The 20,360-nt window shown below is 29.4% G+C and overlaps 1 long non-coding RNA gene and 1 other non-coding gene across 2 annotated transcripts; both read right to left on the bottom strand.

Moving 5' to 3' along the window:
- LOC100779421 (uncharacterized) lies at positions 1 to 17,239 on the bottom strand. The gene is made up of 13 exons (XR_005887750.1): positions 16,928 to 17,239; positions 16,099 to 16,296; positions 15,774 to 15,943; positions 15,416 to 15,680; positions 14,460 to 14,713; positions 12,577 to 12,636; positions 11,604 to 11,669; positions 10,066 to 10,188; positions 2,269 to 2,590; positions 1,508 to 1,717; positions 1,214 to 1,380; positions 847 to 1,111; positions 1 to 381 (listed from the first exon to the last, which is right to left on the bottom strand). It is a non-coding gene; the product is annotated as an uncharacterized protein (transcript).
- LOC102661542 (uncharacterized) lies at positions 7,622 to 11,237 on the bottom strand. Its single transcript, XR_417373.4, has 4 exons — positions 10,066 to 11,237; positions 8,668 to 8,789; positions 8,172 to 8,378; positions 7,622 to 8,084 (listed from the first exon to the last, which is right to left on the bottom strand). It is a non-coding gene; the product is annotated as an uncharacterized lncRNA (long non-coding RNA).
- Positions 17,240 to 20,360: the final 3,121 nt, after the last annotated feature.

The raw sequence follows: 20,360 nt of genomic DNA, 5'->3' as shown, positions 1-20,360 counted from the left end.
AAACATGTACAAGGTTCATGTCTATAGTCTTCTAGAATGAAATTGGGTACTTGATAGTCGATACACTTTACTTCTAATATAAATGACTACAATAATAAGCGTATGATGTTCATTAATGTCACGCCAAATTTCTATTGCATGCCATTTTCAAGGGAATGGGTGGATCTGTGAAATTCCCACTAGAGATTTGATCAAAGATAACCTTGTTAGCTGCTTCAGTGTAGTGGATTCCATCCCATACCACTCTAGTAGATGGTGTTTTACATGAACCCACTAGAATATCTTTGTTCATGACCTTCATGGTTGCTCCACATCGAGCAACATCGTTAAAATTGTACTTCCCTCCATAGCCACAACAAGTAACATGTGGGAGCTCAAATCCTGCACGGTAATGATCCTTTCAACTAATACCATACATAGTAGATATGTTTGAGGATATGGATGCAATCCTTAAATATGTTTTTGGTCCATAATAAATTAGTAAAATTTATTTTGAGTCTTTAATATATTTTTTTGCATCCAATTTCTAATAAAATTAATTTTTTATTTTTTATCCTTGCTATTTTTTTAAATTCTTCTAATACATTTATTTTTTTATTTTTGTTCCTAAAATATATATAGATAATTTGCTATTAGTTATCAAATATTTTTCAAAGGAACTTATATAAAATAAAAAATATTATAAGGACTAAAATTAAATAATACGGATCAAAAATAATTTTTTATTTTATTAGAGAATCAACGAAAATAATATTAATATTAAAGCTATATAAAATATGCTAATTTATCGAGAATAAAAACATTTACTTAGGAATGTGATAATGGGATTATTTTGATTTGGCTCACCATATTTCTTTGGATCGCTAAATAAATTATACTTGGGAGTATAGACATCTACATATGTGATTGCAGCCAATGGAAGGTCCTCACGAAGTTTTGCTAAGGCATCCTTCAAATGCCGGTTAAAATCTTGAGCCACCTCATTATATTCCTTTACACAACCACTAGCATCCTTTATTGCGAGTGGAAAATTGGTCAAAATTAAAGGGAGACAACCAATGGGTCCTGTGTTGTGTATCCAAAATGATCTAGCTCCCAAATTGTATAAGTTCTTCATCACACAAGTTTCATCAATTTAGCACAAGAAATTAAGAAATATGCTAACTAGAAATAAAGCTAAAAAAAAGGTATTCTATTTTCATTGTCCAACTACCTTGATATTTAATTTGAAAGTCATGACTAGATCAGGTATGGATGCAGTGATTAGTGGTACAGTCTTACTGAAAATGCCAGCCATAAGATCATTTTGGCCAATATCAAATGTGTATAAAGCTTCAGTAAAGTATTCTTCTTTGGGCATCAGTGATGCAAATGTCCCACCTTATAAGAAAATTAAAACCAGAAGACATCAATTATGAAGGTGGATATCATTTATCTTAATTTGACAATTATTAATTAGCGCTCAGAATCCGGAAAAAATATCAATCAAAATAAATTATTAATTTACCTTGATTTCTAATTAACTGCGTTTTGGGTTTAAAACCGTTGAATTGAGTGTATTGTACTCCAAGGTTGAAAGGACTTAATAAATTCTTAAGAAAAATATTTTGTTGGGGTTTGATTGTGGATCCAAATGTTGCAAAGTTTGCACCACGTGAGAAGTTGGACCCCAGTGAATCAAGATATGGACTGAGATAAGGGATTCCAAAACTCTCAGCTGAAAATACAAAATTAAGGAACAAAATTAGAACTCAAATCCTTCACTAGGAAGTAATATATCTATAATTAAATTGCTTGATGTGACCAGTGATTCAACCATAGACTTAATTTTGGTTTAACCCCAAAAGGCGAATATCATGTATCTTAGCTACAACACGATTTTTAAAATGTTCATGACCGAAAGTTATGTTACTTAATCGCCACCCTTAATAAGTTAATATATTAGTCCTCTGTTTGTATAATTTGTGGTAGCTCTTTCCCTAAAATCGTTTGCTAAAGGAGCTTGTTATAAGTTAGGTTGAAATGTTCATGGCCAAAAGTTATATGAGACTATGATTGATGATTTATATATAAAAAAAAAAATAGAAAAACAGCTACCTTATATGAGACTTTAATAGTGTTACGATAGTAACCTAAATTTCTCTATGTGAGAGTGACATCTACATTATCCAAAGTATATTTTACCACTTGCTAGGGAAGTGCTTATCAAAGAAACCTCATTTGAAACATTAGACAGATAAATTGAAATGAAACTGAAAACAATGTTACCTATGAAATCAAGAATGATTCGGCCATCGCTGAACCTTCCAGAAGGTCTATGAAAATAGGTCTCTCCATTTGGTGAATTTGGTAACGAGAAGGCAGCAGCAGCCATGCCACCGGTGTCAGCGTTTGAGGCACCAAGGCTAAAGATGGCAGGGAAAACACAATCTTTGGCGGCAATTATAGGGTTCAGTGTTGTGGTAAAAATAGATAAAAACACAAGAGAAGACACAAGTTTAATGTGAAACAAGGTAATGATGCTAGGAAACTCCATTAGAGACATTAATTTGACGGAGTACAAAGAAAATTTAGATATCTTTTTATACGCCTACCAAAAAGGTTGATCTCACCGTACAATTACTAAATTCGCGATGAACGTCAAATTTGTTTAGAATGAAAATTAGTCAAAGAATAATATTACTTGCTATTGTTACTCTCATCATGTATTTAGTATTTCTCTCTCGTGAGTTAACACCCCAAATTGCCTATAATGGTGGAAATAACTACCAATAACAAGAAGGACGTACAATACAACCAATAATAAAGGAAAACACAACACTACCTCAAAGGAATGCACCACATTCACAATAATGGAAATGCAAAAGTTGAGAGGATCCGCGTATTCTTGCATAAATTAATAATTACCAATGGTCTTCAAGCTAGGATTACATCCAAAGTATCTACCATTGTATGTGAGGTGGGTTAGTGAGAATGATATTTCCTTTTTCTTTTTCTAATATCCTGTTTTGGATATAATTTTGTTCAAGGCAACCTCGAATAGTGAATATAGACATCTCTTAAAAAAAGGTTAAATTAATTTTTTATTCCTTTAATTTATTATTTAAGTTTAATTTAATCCTTTAATTTTTGTATGTTTAATTTAATCTTTTAATTTTTTAAATCGATTCAATTTGGTCATTCAATCTAAATTGTAAGAAATTTTACTTTGTGAGGATCAAAACTGTCACAAAAAACATATTTTTTTTAAAAAATGAATTGTTTATTAAAATTAGATGACTAAATTGAACATAGAAAAAAATTAGAAAATCAAATTGAATCAGTTTTAAAAATTAGAGGACAAAATTAAACCTAAAAAAATTAGATAACTAAATTAAATCTAAAAACTAAATTAAAAAACTATTTCAACAAAAAAAATTGAATCTTTAACATACCCAATTCTAGAAGATTAGTCCCTTTCTTAGACCAACCTCCAATGTGAGTTATTTTGTTAGAAGAGTATTACTCCAAATGTTTTTATGAACAAAAATCCTTTTTATTTTTGCCAATATGGGTTTGGCTTTACATGTGGGTTAGGAGGGTTACCACATTGTCAGATTTGGAAACTTCACATTCTTTGTAATATTTAGTGGTTTTATACCATCCTTCCTTATTAAACTCTCATTTGCAAGGGTTTCATGATAGGATCATGTATGTTGGAGCAACTATAACTTTCACTATAAGTTTTTTTTTAATTTATTTCATGGGTGTCTTCGTTCGTAGATATCTTTGCATTTAGGTCAAGAGTGATAAGATTATTATCTGAAGAGGCAATCTTGCTTTTATTTGGAAACTAGTTTAGCACACGTGTCTACGCATGGGTAAGCCATGAAAATTGACAATATAATTATATTCGTGTCATTATAATACTGGACAATGTTATGATGTGTAACTAACTGAGAACAAAAATGAATATGGCTAAAGTAAAACAATCAATTAACAAAGTTATAATGTTAGAAATATTGTTTGTAGCAAAAGCACACCCACAAAATAAAGTGTCAATTACAAATATTAACAAAAGTCAAAATAATATTAAACTTAATTCATATACATGGCCAAAATAAAATATAGTTAACTGTTGGATCAAAGAATTCGAAGATAATTTCCATGTCAGGTTTGAAAGATTGTGTTCCGCAAAAATATTTCCATCCAGCTCCAATTTTACTTGTCTTTCTCTAGTGATTGTAAACAATGCGACATTCTACAATGTCTTCTGAATTCAAATGAGTCCACCCTTTGGCTTTCATAAAATAATACGTGCTGCTTGAAACATCCTAATATTAAGAATAACTTTACGTGCAAAATAGAAGAAATTAAAAACTTGATAGATAAAGATTGGTTGAATGATTAAGTAAATTAGAAAGTAACTTACCAGGCTGCTGCAGGTAATTTTGTATTGAGTGAGAAGCACGTTGAAAGTGATAACATTTGACACTTGGTGGTATAATGAGTGTCATTTTGGGAACAATTATGGATGGCTATTGGTCTTGAATATGGTTAGAAAGAATAGACTCTGACCATAATGAGTTAACGTCACTTGATGATATTTGGTCAGTTGATAGAAATCCCCCAGTGTTGTCCACCCTGATACAATGGTTGAGTTGTCAAAATCTTGGTTGTAGACAACGATATGCAAATTTCCATTCTTGTCAACCAAATGCTAGTAACGTCCAAATACGTCCTTCCACCTCATGACAAATGACCTACTAACTTCACCGTAAGTCTACATTTGAAATAAATAAAATATTAAATTAAAATAATTGGTTGGTCAGTTATACAAAATAATTGAAAAATGATATGTTAAATCAAAATGAAGATGACCTGGTCCTTGGCATTAACGATGTTTAAAATCTTCTCTGATGTTCTTGTGATCTTCAACATGATATTGGTCATTTCGTAGCACTTTTTGTGCTCTTTGTTCATGAATTTTGAACACCATATAAAGTTAAAATGTTGAAAGATAAATAAGTATTTAAGCATATTATTATACAATGATATAACAAAATTGACATTCAATTAGCAGTCATGATGAAAGCCAGTTCCTTCTTAGGGTCACATAAGCATGTACATCACACACCTATTTTGCATGTTCAATGTGCCCAAAGTTATGCATACCATGAATTGAAACAAAACAACCGATCAATAAATAAGTGCAATAAGATGGATGAATGTGCAACGGTCAAAATTTGTTGAAAAAGAAATTTCAAATGGTAACAAGACAATATGCCCAACTCTCTGTTTCTATTTCACACAGGCTAACTAAATCAAAGTATGGCTAAAACAATGATATGCTCTATTAACAAAGAAATGAATGATGGTAACACCTTCATACAATGTATTAGTATACAATGTATTAGTAGACAATGCTAATACCAATCTGACATAATAATCTTGTGGCATGATGAAAGTGCATTGATACACAAAGCTATAACAACACAAAGTTCATATAAACCAAAAGGGTAAAATAGAAATCATTTTATGAGAAACATTTATTTTGTAATAACAATTAGGTCATTCAATTAGCATGGCTAACATAATCTGTGCTTGGCTACTCCTAATGGTTTTTTCCTAAATTCAAACCTTCTAAAAATTAACATGTCTTTGTGTCACTGTTCATACCATTTTCGTTATCAAAATATAGTATTTGGTGATTACCAAACAAAGTGCATGCAAAGAACATTAACCCTAACATAATGTTGGGTCTGTGAGTGACAATACAAAATCATTCAATACAACATGATTGGTGGTTGGTTGACAGTGTCAAACAGTGACGGTGGTGGAGCATAGCATTGTGGTTGCGCATTAAACAAACCAACTTTGTCTTCCATCCCTGGCTCGATCTTCATCTTTGCTAGAAAGGCGGGCGTTCTTCGTAGGTTAGTGCACAACGTTTGTTCGACTTTGGAAATGAAGACCAACAAAGCAAACCGCGTACGGAGTGTGCACTTTTAAGAAGGAACCATTCATGATAGAAAATTTGCTTCCTGCACCTACCAATATACTTGGACGCCCAACCCATTTGCGACAATTACAAAATTTTCCTTTGTGGAAACTGATAGATATTACAAATCCATAAATTCATTACAAATTTGTAATACCTATGGGTCGATAGCGATTTTGTGCCAATTGCACATTACTCGAGTGTGTAAAAAAATAATTTGTACATAAGTTCTGGCAATTTTGGACATTAACATGAAACATTTACATAAGTTTTGATTTATTTGAAAAATTGCTTAGTTGAAGACTTTGACATATAAAAAGAAAAGTTAGAATTTATTTCAAGTTGTTACAGAAAAAAAAACATGGTTGGAGGTAATATGAATGCATGGAATCAAATGTGGTTGAGAGAGACTAAGTATAATCATTGCATGAGGTATAGATGCATTTAGTGTAAAACTAAAATCTCTTGGTTGAATGATGTTGTTGCATCAAAACATCAGTTGATGTTAGTTAGTTACACAACAGTGATGTTATAATTCAATTAGGAACAACAAACTCTTACACTATCAATACAATATTGCACACAATAATTAACAAACACATGTAGTCTTGAACTGAAACCAAGTAAATAAACCATATCGAAAGAATTCATGTTGCAAGCTTAGGATAATTAACTTGTGACAAATTTTGTATTCAATGAAAATGTGAAAAAGTATATGTCATTTCGGTTGTTACAACATATAATCCTATTAATAATCCTACCATTATTCACATAATCTTAATTTGATTGCTTTGGAAATGTACTGATTTCAGGACAAATGGTCATCACATACGCAATAGACATAGGGCATCATCATTTACTCAGTTAAATGAAGTTTGTCATGTTCAAAATATCACATATGCAAATTGATGATACCTTGCAGATAATACCCTTAGACGTTGATTATTATGACAAAAAATTGAAGGCTGCATCATTACACTATCATACCATTTAACCACAATAGAGAATTTAATACAAACTCACACTAAACTTGAGTTACACCACATTTGCTTAAGACACTTAGTATAAACATTGCATGAAATATACATGCATTCAACATAAAACAGAAACCTAGTGGGTGATAATCACTACTGAATCAAAATACCACTAGAATCTACTTAGGCATACAACAATTATTCTTTTATTCAATGAGTAACACCTAATTGTTACACTGTAAATACAATATTTCATATAGTAACTAACAAATATATGTAGTTTTAAAATGTTTCTAAGTAAATAAACTATATTTATAGAACTCATGCTGTAAGCTTAAGAGGATGAAGTTGTGCTGAATGTTATCTTGGTAAAATTATGCAAAAGGTTGAAATCATGAAGCCGGTTCAATTTATAATGCAGTTAATAGCCCTGCAGTTAACTACAAATTTTGAAGTACTTCCTTCAAAATCACATTGGTTGTTGTATTTAGTGGCTTCTTTATCATGGATAAGAATTTTCAATCCAATTTTGCTCTGAACTCTTAAGAATGCCACATAAAATTGACCATGATTGAAAACTAGTTGAGGAAGATATAATCCAACACATTGAAGAGATTGACCTTGAGATTTATTTATTTTCATGACATATGACACAATAAGTGGGAATTGTCTTCTAGTCATCTTGAAAGGCCAAGGAGATTGAGATGGTGATAATGACATTCATAGAATGTAAACCAAACTTCCTATATTTTTTCCAGAAACTATTCGTGCCTCAATAACATGATTGACCATTCTAGAGATAATTAGCCTTATCCCGTTGCATAGGCCTTTAGCTTGATCTAAATTTTGAATCAACATAACTGGTAAAGATACTAATTATATGCCCAAAAAAGCATATATATCAATTTGAGCACAACATAATTTACAATACTTAAGAAGATGTCAATTTCTCATAATAATTTTATGTAGCCTGAGGTGCACGACTCCTGCCTCCCCCAAAACCTTGATATCTTAAGTCTTCCTTTTTGCTTTTTAATCCATTCAATTAACATTGTAGGTGGAACAGGTTGTGCAATAATCATCTTAGCATTTTCAATTGATGATTTTTGTGTAACTGTCTTTGCACCTAGCTGGCAATACCAATGGTATTAATTATCAGTAATAAGTCTCAGTTTTGACAAAATTACATTATGATAAAATAAGTTCTACACACAAACCTCTTGTGCCATAGTTAAGAACTCCTTGGCATGAAACATCATTAGCACTTGCTTGTCATGATAGATTTGATGAACCATGTATTTGTTTGGATAATTAACAACATCTCCAACACATCTTCCTTCAACACTTTCTCTGTCTATTAAAAATAATAGATGTTTGCCAATAAGCTACATCACATGTGATGGATACACTCTTGGATCAACATGCTGAAAAAGTCAAAAAAGCGGGTTATGCAGCATTGGTTAAACTATTGAAACAATTAGAGCTCTATGAAAAATTTATAAATACCTAAGTTGACAAAATAACATTATGACAATCCTCATTTAATAACTTTGCTACATCATCATTTGGTAATTTAAACCATGCAGTTCTAGAATCATCATAAACTTGAACTATTAATGAGTAGTTACAATGTCACAATAAACATATTTTTTATTTGACTATCATATAAATTATTTGTGTGCAGAGCAGAAGGTATGAATTAAGTATGTTTACCTGGATTGGAACACTAACTTCAGTTTCGTAATTCCTTGTGTAATTATATCCTACCAATCGGTGGCCATTTTCTATTTCCCACCAAGGCGTATTATCCATGAATCCAACGATTTTGGCCCAAACTACACACAAATCATGCTTTACAATGAAAAACACCCTATGTATATATTAGTGAAGACCATAATAACAACTTCAACAATCCAACTAAATGATTATATATGAAGAATAAAAACATTGACCCATCCAAATAAGTGCAAATATGCAATCCTTTTATGGACATTAAGAATCAAGAATTTGAAATAAACATCTTTTGGAATTGGTTCAAGATTAATCACATGCACTTTTTCAGGCATAACTCTGTTATGGAACATGTAATGTTAATCTTAAACGAATGCATCTTTCACCAATTATAAAAAACAATACATATTTGGCAAAAATTGCAATTGTAGTAGATACACATTAAACGAATATATACCTTATTCCAGAATTAGACATGGTTGGTAAGTTTGGATTCAATATTAAGTAGTTGACATTAGGCACCGTTTCAAAATACATTTCACATGTTTCATTAGAACATTAATATATTTATAAATGTATGTTGTATCATCAAGCGAGAATGACATTCAACATTAATATTAATGCCTACCATGAGTCAATGCACCACATACTTGCAATCTGCTATGTTGAATTGCCAAGTAAGGAGCATCAACATTGTCATCTCTCACTAAGTCTATTATAACTTTGATATATTCATCACAGAAAACACATTCAATAGTATGTCTGCACAATAATACAAAATTGAATGTGTAGTATACAAAATGTAATTTGAAGAAAAGTGAATCATACTCTCCATTAGTGATGTGAATAAATATCCTTTGAATAGTGGTGTCATTTTTTACAAAATTTTGCATTGATGATATTGCTGAAATCCACCCAACTATGTCTTCATTACATAAAATACCCAACAAATGTTATCACAAACTTGCTCATAACATTATAACTAAATCCTATTAGAATAAGACAACTACTATACCTATGCAATATGCAAGAATCTCAGATGATTCAGTATTGACTTCTAATGGAAGTGGTTTCAGACAACATAGTTGACTCAATGTTTCAGATCCCATTGAATTAACAATAGAGAATCTTGTTATTTTAAGCTTATATTCATGATTTGCCAAGCGTAAATCAGCACAGTTTTTTAGTACACTAACATTGTGCAAGATATAGAGCTTTCCTTCTTTCATATTTAAATTCAAGAGATTCCAAATATCTTATTTTACATATATTTTAATTTGATCACCCTTATTCCATACAAAAATTCAACTTAGTGTAAGGCATAGACAGAGTTTTCCATAGGTATTGTTCAAATAAGATATAAACAAAATAACTTGATACCTGGTTATCAAACAAAACCATTTCGAACCTCCCAATTGCACTTCCATTAACGTTGTCAATTGTTTTCCATATCTTGTTGACTTGAGCCTTCACAGCCCAACAAGTAATAGAAGGAGCAATAACCTTCATTGGGATTAACATGTATCTTGAAATTGCCATCACCTTAGGACAACCATATCACAAACACATGTGTCGTGGGTTTGTAATGAAATCAACTGGTATTACTAGCAATGTATGGGAAAATCACCTTTGTTTTGTTCTTTCTACAATTGAATTTCCTTTGGCCAAACGCTGTGTAATGCCCAGAGTGTTAACATGTCATTTCATGTGCACAAAAAATTGTAGGCTATACTATTAGCAACTATGTGCAATCTACACCCATCTGGATAAAAGATCTCCGTCAGCAACTATGTAGTGCAGGAATCAATAACTTTGATTGCAACATGACTTAAACCATCACGTCTGTCATTGTAACTGCACGATTGTTGATGTAAAAAAAAGCTCCTGACATCTATGTCATTGCTAACCAATTGGCAAAATATTAATATGTCAATTACCAATTCAAATAGAAATGGTTTGGTTACATTATTATATTCATATTTGTATCGCTAACAAACACTTTGACCACAATCTATAAACTGTGAAAATTATTTTATATGTCAAGAGACTGCCACTTGTTACATTTACATTTTATTCCTCATGGTCTTATTGACTTCGTTATATTATATATGTCACAAGATACTGCCTAAACATTACAGAATTTGTAGCACTATTTTAATTTATAATCCAAGAAAGACTCGTAATAATCTTGTTTCAATAAGATCATTAAACAATTTGAGGAAGACACCTCTGCTACATTAGAAAGTGAATATTAATTAACACTGATGAAGTGTTGGTAATGAAAAATTAATAACTTTTCATAGTCAACAAATCAAATTTCATATCTTAATTAATACTGATGACTTTTGTGTGAATTTGATCATAACACGGCTCTGATATATAAGCAAGGCACATCTGCTACATTAGTAAATGGAATACAGGAGGAGAAACACATAAGCTCACATCCAAAGCTCAACATTTCATAGTCAACAAAATATATCTTATACCTTAAAAATTAAGCATGCTACATAGAGCATAATTGTTAACATATTACAACACCACCTAAAATAGTCTGTTTTGGTGAACCATCACACCATTAATATTGAGATATTACAACACAAAAAGGCAACATTAAACAACCTAGAAAATTAGCAGGCTTCAAAATCCTTTTATCCAATCATGCTTTACTTAGACTTGATATGCTTTGATAATTTGGAACAAGATAACTAAATTGATGACAAGTCTTCAAATGGTATTGATTCCAGGTAAGATTTAGAGATCAAAAATCCTCTCTTTGCAAGAGTTACTAACTTAGATGATTGAGGATCAAAATCCCCACTGGCTGATAACGATTATTGATGTGACAGTATATAAATACAATAGATGTTACCTTTATTGTAAGTTAAGTATTAATAAACATAGATTAAACCATAACTTACCGTGTAGGCTATATCATCTCCATGCTTCACAGACGAATTTGACATTTCAGGCTCAATTCTATCAAGCTATATTAAAATAACAATAAAATTAGATTCAGAATTGTTGTGTTACAAACCATAAAGATTATTAATTATATTGACCTCATATGTAGGAAGTCTCTTCAATAATAACATAATTAGATCTTCATCCTCTGAGATTTGTGACACAGAATACCAGGTATTGTTCGGTATAGCCTTAAATCTAAAAGCTAATTTTTTGCCAAGTATACTATCAATGGCCTCCAAAATGTCCTTTGGATCAAATTCACCTTCTTGCCAAGGGTTAACATCAAGTTCAAATTCAAATATATAAACACCACAAGATGACTATTATAGAAAGTAACATTTATCCTTCATAGTGAAGACCACCTTTTTGGATTTTCCATCCAGGCTCCATTGCAATACATCAACTAACTCCCCGATAACATCTGCCCCTAAGTTAAGGTTTATTAACTTTTGAATACATGACAACGGGTGGTCTAAATAAGAAGTAAGTAATAAACATACCTATTAAGTAGTCAGGATTGGCACTACCAGTAAGAATATAATCAAATAGTGTAAAATCATACACCATTTCTGGTATCATTGGAAAATCTTGCTCTTTTACTTTTGTAGAATTGAAAAAGTTCAATTTTAAGGCATGCTTTGTTGGCCTAAACTGTCCAGTATTCTTTTCAACTTCAAAATTTTGTATCATATATGTGTTACCCACTTTAACAACATTTCACTTACTAGGATCAACATTTTTAATTTGAGCAACAATCTTATCAGACTATGCAAATATTAAAAACTATGATATCAGATGGAAATTATTTGATAATATACATGAATAATTTATATTATACCTTCTCATCCATCAAGATCATTTCAATGTTAATCCTTGCAGCCCTTCAAATAATCCACATACTAATCACACACACACACACACACTTACTTTCCAAGTCTCCTGAGCAGTGATGTTCATAATGGAGTTGAGCTTACGTGCCATGATGAACTACTAACATAGATAACCATTAAAGCATCAAGAATGCAAATAAAACAAACTTTTTAAAAGGAACGAAGACATCAACATGAACATTAACATAGTGAATAGGATACTGCAAATAGAAAAGCGGCAACACAGAAAAAAGATAGAAACCAAAAAAGAATGTGGTGCACAGAGCTTCAACAGATATATACAAAGAACCTTACCAAGTGAAATCAGTTTCTTCAAGCAACACAAGTGGACAACCTCTGTACACCGGAGAATGAAAATGCAGGATTTTGGTTAGGTTGCGGAACATGCAACTAAAATGCAGAAATGAGAAAGAACCTTACCAATTGAAGTGAGCTTCTTTAACCAACACAAGTGGAAGTGAGGTAAAATCGGAAGCTTGCGATTTATCCAGCTGGAATCCATAAATGATGAGGTGAAATTGAAAGCTTGCGGTTTATGCAAAAAAATGGAATCCAGAAATGAAGTGAAATTGGAAGCTACTCTCAATATTGCACAATGTTTCATAGCCTCTCTTTGTCACAATAGTTCGGCGATGTGAATCAATCATATCAAACTATAAAATCGACATAGCCTGAAAACTAGCCGAACCATAGCCTGCATTTTTGAATTTGAATTTCAAATTTGGAAATGGGAAAGGGTGGAAGGAAGAAGCAACAGAAACCTTGCACGCTTTTGCTGATGGAAGATTGAGGAAGCTAACACGTGTTAGGAAGAAATAAAAAATTGGAAAAAATGGATAGCACTAACACGGGAAATCGGTTGTTGTTTTATTACTAACATACAGACTAGTACTATGATATCATAATAGTCTTTAGTCTTTATGTATATTAACATGATTTGTAAATATAGTAATAAGATAACATATACAAATAATAAGTTAGTTTAAAAATCCATAAAGACGAATGTGACTTTATGAATGTACAAGTAACTAACTAGTTTGTTGTTATATGAAAGAACAAAATAAAAATAAAAATATATGAAAATAAAAAAACTAGAAGACTAAAAATTATAATTGCAAGCACACAAATTATAAGGAGTTTAATGATCATATTTACTATCAATGTAAAAAAATTTATATTGCCGGTCAATAAAAAATTACTACTTTACAACTTTGAAAATAATTATTATAAAATTTAATAAATTTATCATACATGATTTTTTTTTATTAAAAATAATATATAATTATTTTACATTGCATAGTCTATTTTCTTATTTATTTATTAGTATGTTTCTACTCTTTATATAGAGTTGAAGCATAAATAAACCACTAGGATCCGCCAAGTGGTGGGAGTTGAATACATATTGCCACCATAACACAAATAAAAGAAGAAGAACTGAAGCATAAATGAAATTATTCAGCAACATAGCACTAAATTAGTAACCTTAGAAATAAAACATACCAGAAAAATCTCATAATAACATCTCTTAAAGCAGACTGTGTCCTTTGATAATTAATTATTTAGTAACAACATAACAGAAAAGTTATGGCATTTTCCAACATTTTCTTTTCTCGTTTTTGATTGTGTTCTTAAAAAAAAAATCAACGCATGCACTTGTTTTTCTTTTATTATTTTCAATTTGTAATCAATTTTAAATTCGTTTAAAATATTATATATTTCTTGAATAAGAAATAAATATAGAAACACACCTATAATTAGTCTTTAATCTTATAGAATAAAATTGGGGAAATAGTATGCATATACAGTACACTTTATTTCAAATATAAATGGCTGCAATGATAAGCATATGAAGCTCTTCGTCGAAAAGAAGAAAAAAAAGAAAAGAAAAAACGCATATGAAGCTCATTAATGTTGTTTGAAATTTCTTTGACATGTCCTTTTCAAGGGAATGGGTGGATCTGTGAAAGTCCCAGAAGAGATTAAATCAAAGACAACCTTGTTAGCTGCTTCAGTGTAATGGGTTCCATCCCATACGACTCTAACAGATGGTCTTTCACATGAACCTACAAAAATATCATTGCCATTGACCTTAATGGTTCCTCCACATCCAACACTACTGCTGAAGTTGTACTTCCCTCCATAGCCACAACAAGCGACATGTGGGAGCTCAAATCCTGCACATTAATGAAACTTTCAGCTAGTTACAACACAGGAAGTTATATTGTTGGCTTGGTCATTGAAAGGGAGAAGAGAAGAAGATCTTGGATTTCAATCTCTTTTACTAATAAAAAATTAACAACTAACATTGATCGATAAGAAAAATAATATATATATATATATATATATATATATATATATATATATAAAACATCGTTTGAGATAAAGAAATAAGAGTGAAATAATTAAATCTGATCAATTATATAATTAAACATGAACGATTAATATTTAATGACATGTAATCACTAAAAAAATTATAAAAATATTTAACATTAAATCTTAACCCTTCATATATAATCATACTGATCAGATTTAATTATTTCATTTTTATATAAAATATTTTTTCTCATAAAATATACTCTTTTATATATAATCTTAAGGACAAAAAATAGATAATAAAATCATTGTTTGGTTCACCATATTTTTGTGATTTTTTTAAAAAGTAAGTATATAAATTTTTAACATTAAATTTTAACTCTCCATATATAATCATACCGATCATATTTAATTATTTCACTTTTATATAAAATATTTTTTCTCATAAAATATATATATATATATATATATATATATATATATATATATATATATATATATATATATATATATATATAATCTTGAGGACATAAAGGAGATAATAGGATCATTATTTGGCTCACCATATTTCTGTGGTTTTTTGAAAAGCAAGTACTTCGCAGAGTAGATATCTACGTATGTAATTGCAGCCAATGGAAGCTTCGTACGAAGCTGAGCTAAGGCTTCCTTTAAATTATGGTTAAAAGACTGAGCCACCTCATTATATGCCTTTGCACAATCATAGCTATCCCTTTCAGCAGATGGAAAATTGGCCAAAATTAAAGGGAGGCAACCAATGGGTCCTGTGTTGTGTATCCAAAACGATCTGGCCCCCATATTGTATATGTTCTTCATCACACAAGTTTCAACAATTTAGCACAATAAATTATGAAATCTACTAAAAATAGAGATAGGTAGAAAGGGTATTTATTATGCAACTACCTTTATATTTGATGTGAAACTTTTGATTATATCAGGTATTGAAGCATTAACTTGCAGTAGGGTCATGTTACCAGAAAATCCAGCTGTAAGATCATTTTGACCTATATCAAATGTGTATAAAGCTTCTTGAAAGTACTCTTCTTTTGGCATCAGTGCTGCAAATACTCCCCCTGTCACAAAAATTAAAATCAAAACATATCAATCATTAATTAATAAGATGAAATATCCTATCACATTATGTATCATATCTTAGCTGAAAACATCATAATTGAAACTCAAAAAGCACCAAAAGATATCAATCAAAATAAATTGTTAATTTAATTACCTTGGTCTCTAATGAACTTTGTAGTGGGTTTAAAACGTTGGAATTGCGAGTACTGAATTCCAAGGGAGAAAGGACTGAATCTAAGGTTTTGTTGGGGTATGATCGTGGATCCTGCTGTTGCAAAGCTTGCACCACTGGAGAAGTTGGTCCCCAGTGAATCAAGATATGGACTCAGATAAGGGAGTCCAAACTTCTCAGCTGAAATTACAAGATTATGAAACAAATCCTTCACTAGGCAATAGTATATATGCTTTATAAAATTTCTTCACGTGACAAGTTTATTGGAAAGGTGAATGAATATATTATCATGTATCATACTGTACAATGATTAATATCTACCCTTCATATCTTAGTCCTCGATTTGTATATATAATTTATGGTAGCTCCTTTCCCAAAGTCGTTTTTGGCTAAAAGGAGCTTGAAAGTTGAAAGTTATATTGATGGATCTAGAACCCTGAGCGTTGACCAACCCCTTTTATCATCTTTCCACCAAAAAAAATTATTGTTGGTGAAAAAGGTGGAAGACAAAGAAAGAAAGAAAGCAAAATGATATATGATACCATGATAGCAACACATCTACGTTCCTCCGTACTCACAGTATATTAGGACGTGCTAGTGAAAAAAATACGAGACATTAATTAGACATGTAAATTATTTCATGTGATCATGAGTTTGATTTTTGATTCGACATATAAAAAAATATATCTTCAAAGAAGTAAACTCTTTAAATAAATTTCAGTATCTTGAGCAATTAATCATTCACTTTCACCTAATAAATACCTTATTCACAGAAAAAAAAATCATGAAAGAAAAAATAAATTAATATTACCTAAGAAATCAATAATGAGTCGGCCATCAGAGAACCTTCCAGCAGGTCTACCAAAATAGGTTTCTCCATTGGGTGATTTTGGTGCAGCAACAAAAAAAGAAGCAGCCAAGCCACCAGTGTCAGCGTTTGAGGCACCAAAGTTAAAGATGGCAGGGAAGTCACAATAATATTGTTTTTTGGCCATTACAGGGTTATTCAGTATTGTTGTAGCAATACATAAAATCACAAGAGAAGAAGACACAAATGGGATATTGTAAAACTTTGTAATGCTAGGAAACTCCATTGGAGACGTTAATTCTGAAGAGGCCAGGGCAAAGGTACTTTGGTTTGTGACGTTGGGTCTTGATATATATGCTACACCAAGGGTGTTCGCCGCTCTATTTGATTCAATTTTTTTATATAAAAGTTATTTAAATTAAACTTTATATATATATATATATATATATATATATATATATATAGTTCGTTTTTATTTAAAATAAAATCATAATGAAATTAAATTAATATTTTGCGGTTTGATTTAGTTTAATTTTTTATTAAAATATTACTTCATTAAAATTTATATATATATTTTTTCATATTTTAAATAAAATTACATTAAAAAATTGATAATAATAATCTGTATAATTTATTAATATGTTAAATCTTGTACAATAAAAATTTATAAAATTTTATCTATTTTAAATTAAGTATATCTACAAAAGATAAAGTAGTATGCATTATATAAGTTTTATATACAAAACATTACAAAATATTGTAAAACTTAAATAATATACACATAAAATACATAATATTAAAATAATATTAGTATTAATATAAGTGTTGCGGTTTAATTTAATTTGAATTTTGCCGAACCAATAATTTGAAAAAAAAAGTATCCAAACAAATCCATAAAAAATTAATTTGATTTTGTTTTCGACTTTTTTTTTGTAATTTTTTATTTTTATTTTAGATTGATTTAAATTTAAACAACTCTTATGCTACAGAAAAAGTTACTTCTTTGAATGATTTGATTGCTAAGGGAGCATTGTCCGTTGATCTTATGTATGTCAATCTCATGAATGGTTCATATTGGCTAACACGGATGGAAGGATCTCTATTTATTGTTTAGGTGAGAATTTAATTTTAGACAATTAATTCCGTGGAGGCATCTGTACCCCTTGGAATATTTTAAGGGAGAATTTAATTTTAGACAATTAATTCCGTGGAGGCATATGTACCCCTTGGAATATTTTAAGGGAATTGCTAGGGCACCCAGCAAGATTGCTGGTGTATTTAACAATTTTTTATAATTTCTAAAATATCTTTTAATGTTTCTGCGAAAGAACCTTTTCAGTTAAGGTTACATATGTGAAAAAAAAAATTTCTTTCGTGTCATCTCACCAAATAACTTTTTTCGTAGGAAATTAGGGAAGAAGGAAGGAAAAAAGTTGCTTGAGTACTTATCATTATTGGCCTTTAATTAATTCTTTGTTAGTTATAAGCAAAAGAATTTGAGAGACATTTGATATTTTTACCTGATTAAATATCTTGAATTTTGAACATGTCACCATAATTTAATGCAATTTGACATTGAACCTAGCAGAAAAACTATTATTTCCTCCGTTCATTTTATTTATTTTTTAAAGATTATTACGTAAAAATCAACAAATATAATTAATTTTCTTTGTTTTAATAAAATAATTGTGAGATTTTCTATTTTTTTTCCACTACGCGATAAATGTATGCATAAATTAATTAAAAATTAAAAGATAACTAAGAGTATAATATAATTGATAAAAGAAAAGTTAATGTGATCTTGAATTTTATAAATGACAGATAAATAGAATTATTTTTGAAAAAATATAACGATTAAAAGAAACTCAAGCACTATTGAATAAGTATCTTTAAATTCAATATTTATGTTTTTTTTTTTACAACAAGTCTCTTCAGACTCTATTTAATTATCAAACAAGTTTGATAAATAAGTTTTATTTAGTGGCTTGCAACATTTTTTGAAAGCTACCAGTAGTATTTTAAAAAAAACTATTTCTAACTTTTTATCTTTATTCTCCTTTTGTTCTTAAAAGTATTTATCAAATTTCCTTTTTATATAATGTAAGATTTTATTATATTTTTTTTCCTTATACTCATAATGTAAATTTTTATCGTCTTTATTTTATTCTTTACATAAGATAGGATTTTTTTTTTATTTTTACCATTTTATGAGATAAGATATTGATAAGGATAGGCAATAAGATTATTTTATTTTTCATTATTACTTTTAGATATTTTTATATTACACTATTTATTTTAATTATTATACTATTTACAATTTTTTTCTGCCGTTATACTTCAAGATAATGATCATACTAACAGATGATAACTTTCTTTTATTTATTTTTATTATTATTTTAATTTTTTTATTACATTATTTATTATAACCATTACACTACTAATATAATAAAATTAAAATGTCTACTTATAAAAATAGGATATTTTTACTTTATTTTAAATTTAGTTATAAATATTTTTTTAAGATCTAGTATAAATTGAATAGTAGAATACACAACATAAAAAAATTAAGATAATTGAAAGTAAAAATTGTAAATAAAATAATTGATCTATAAATAAAAAAGTACAGGATTAAAATTATAAATATCCCAAAATATATTTTTATCGATAAAATAACATTAAAATTATATAAAAAAACTATTTAAGTATGGCTATTTCTGTAATTTTTCATTTATAAGATTCATCAAAAAATAATTTTATTAAACACTTATAATTTAAAAAGTTAATTTAAAAATTTTCATCTATTAGCTATATGCATTCATCTTTTTTTAAAGAACTATATGCATTTTCATTCTAACTAGCTTTTTTAACTTCTAAATAACTTTTCAGCTTTTAACAAGTTTCTCAAAGGTATTTTTGCAAAACATATAGCCATGATTACCATGATTTTAATTCAATTTGACATTAGACCTTGCAGAAAAACTATTACTTAATGTAATTCAATTATTTATGTATTTTTGCTTATATAACAAGGCTCTTCAGACTCCACATAACTATCAAATAATTTTTTTAATGTTATCTCTCATGTTTTTCTAAAGAGGTATTATGATAACCAATGATTGTCTAATTTATATTTATCTAATAAAATTAAACTCTATAAATTATAGTATTAAATTAAATATGTAAAATTTATTATATAATTAAGCGATGAAATGTTTAAAATGAATAAGTTTAAAATAAGCTTTAGAAATATTTTTTAGGAAAATAGTAATTCTTTGGTTTTGATGAACGACATCAAGTGTATGCAAAATCGATTTAGAAAAAAGTTTCATCATCGTAAATTGTAGATAAATTTTGATCATGCATTATAAGAAGGAAAAACAGTGATAGTTTAAAGAAAAATTTAGTTTAGGGGTTAACATGTAAACATAAAAATAAT

Source organism: Glycine max, chromosome 13, assembly GCF_000004515.6.
Source record: "Glycine max cultivar Williams 82 chromosome 13, Glycine_max_v4.0, whole genome shotgun sequence".
In the NCBI taxonomy this organism is placed as follows: domain Eukaryota; kingdom Viridiplantae; phylum Streptophyta; class Magnoliopsida; order Fabales; family Fabaceae; genus Glycine; species Glycine max.
The sequence above is the reverse complement of the archived record's forward strand: the minus strand, read 5'-3'. Positions and strand labels throughout refer to the sequence as shown.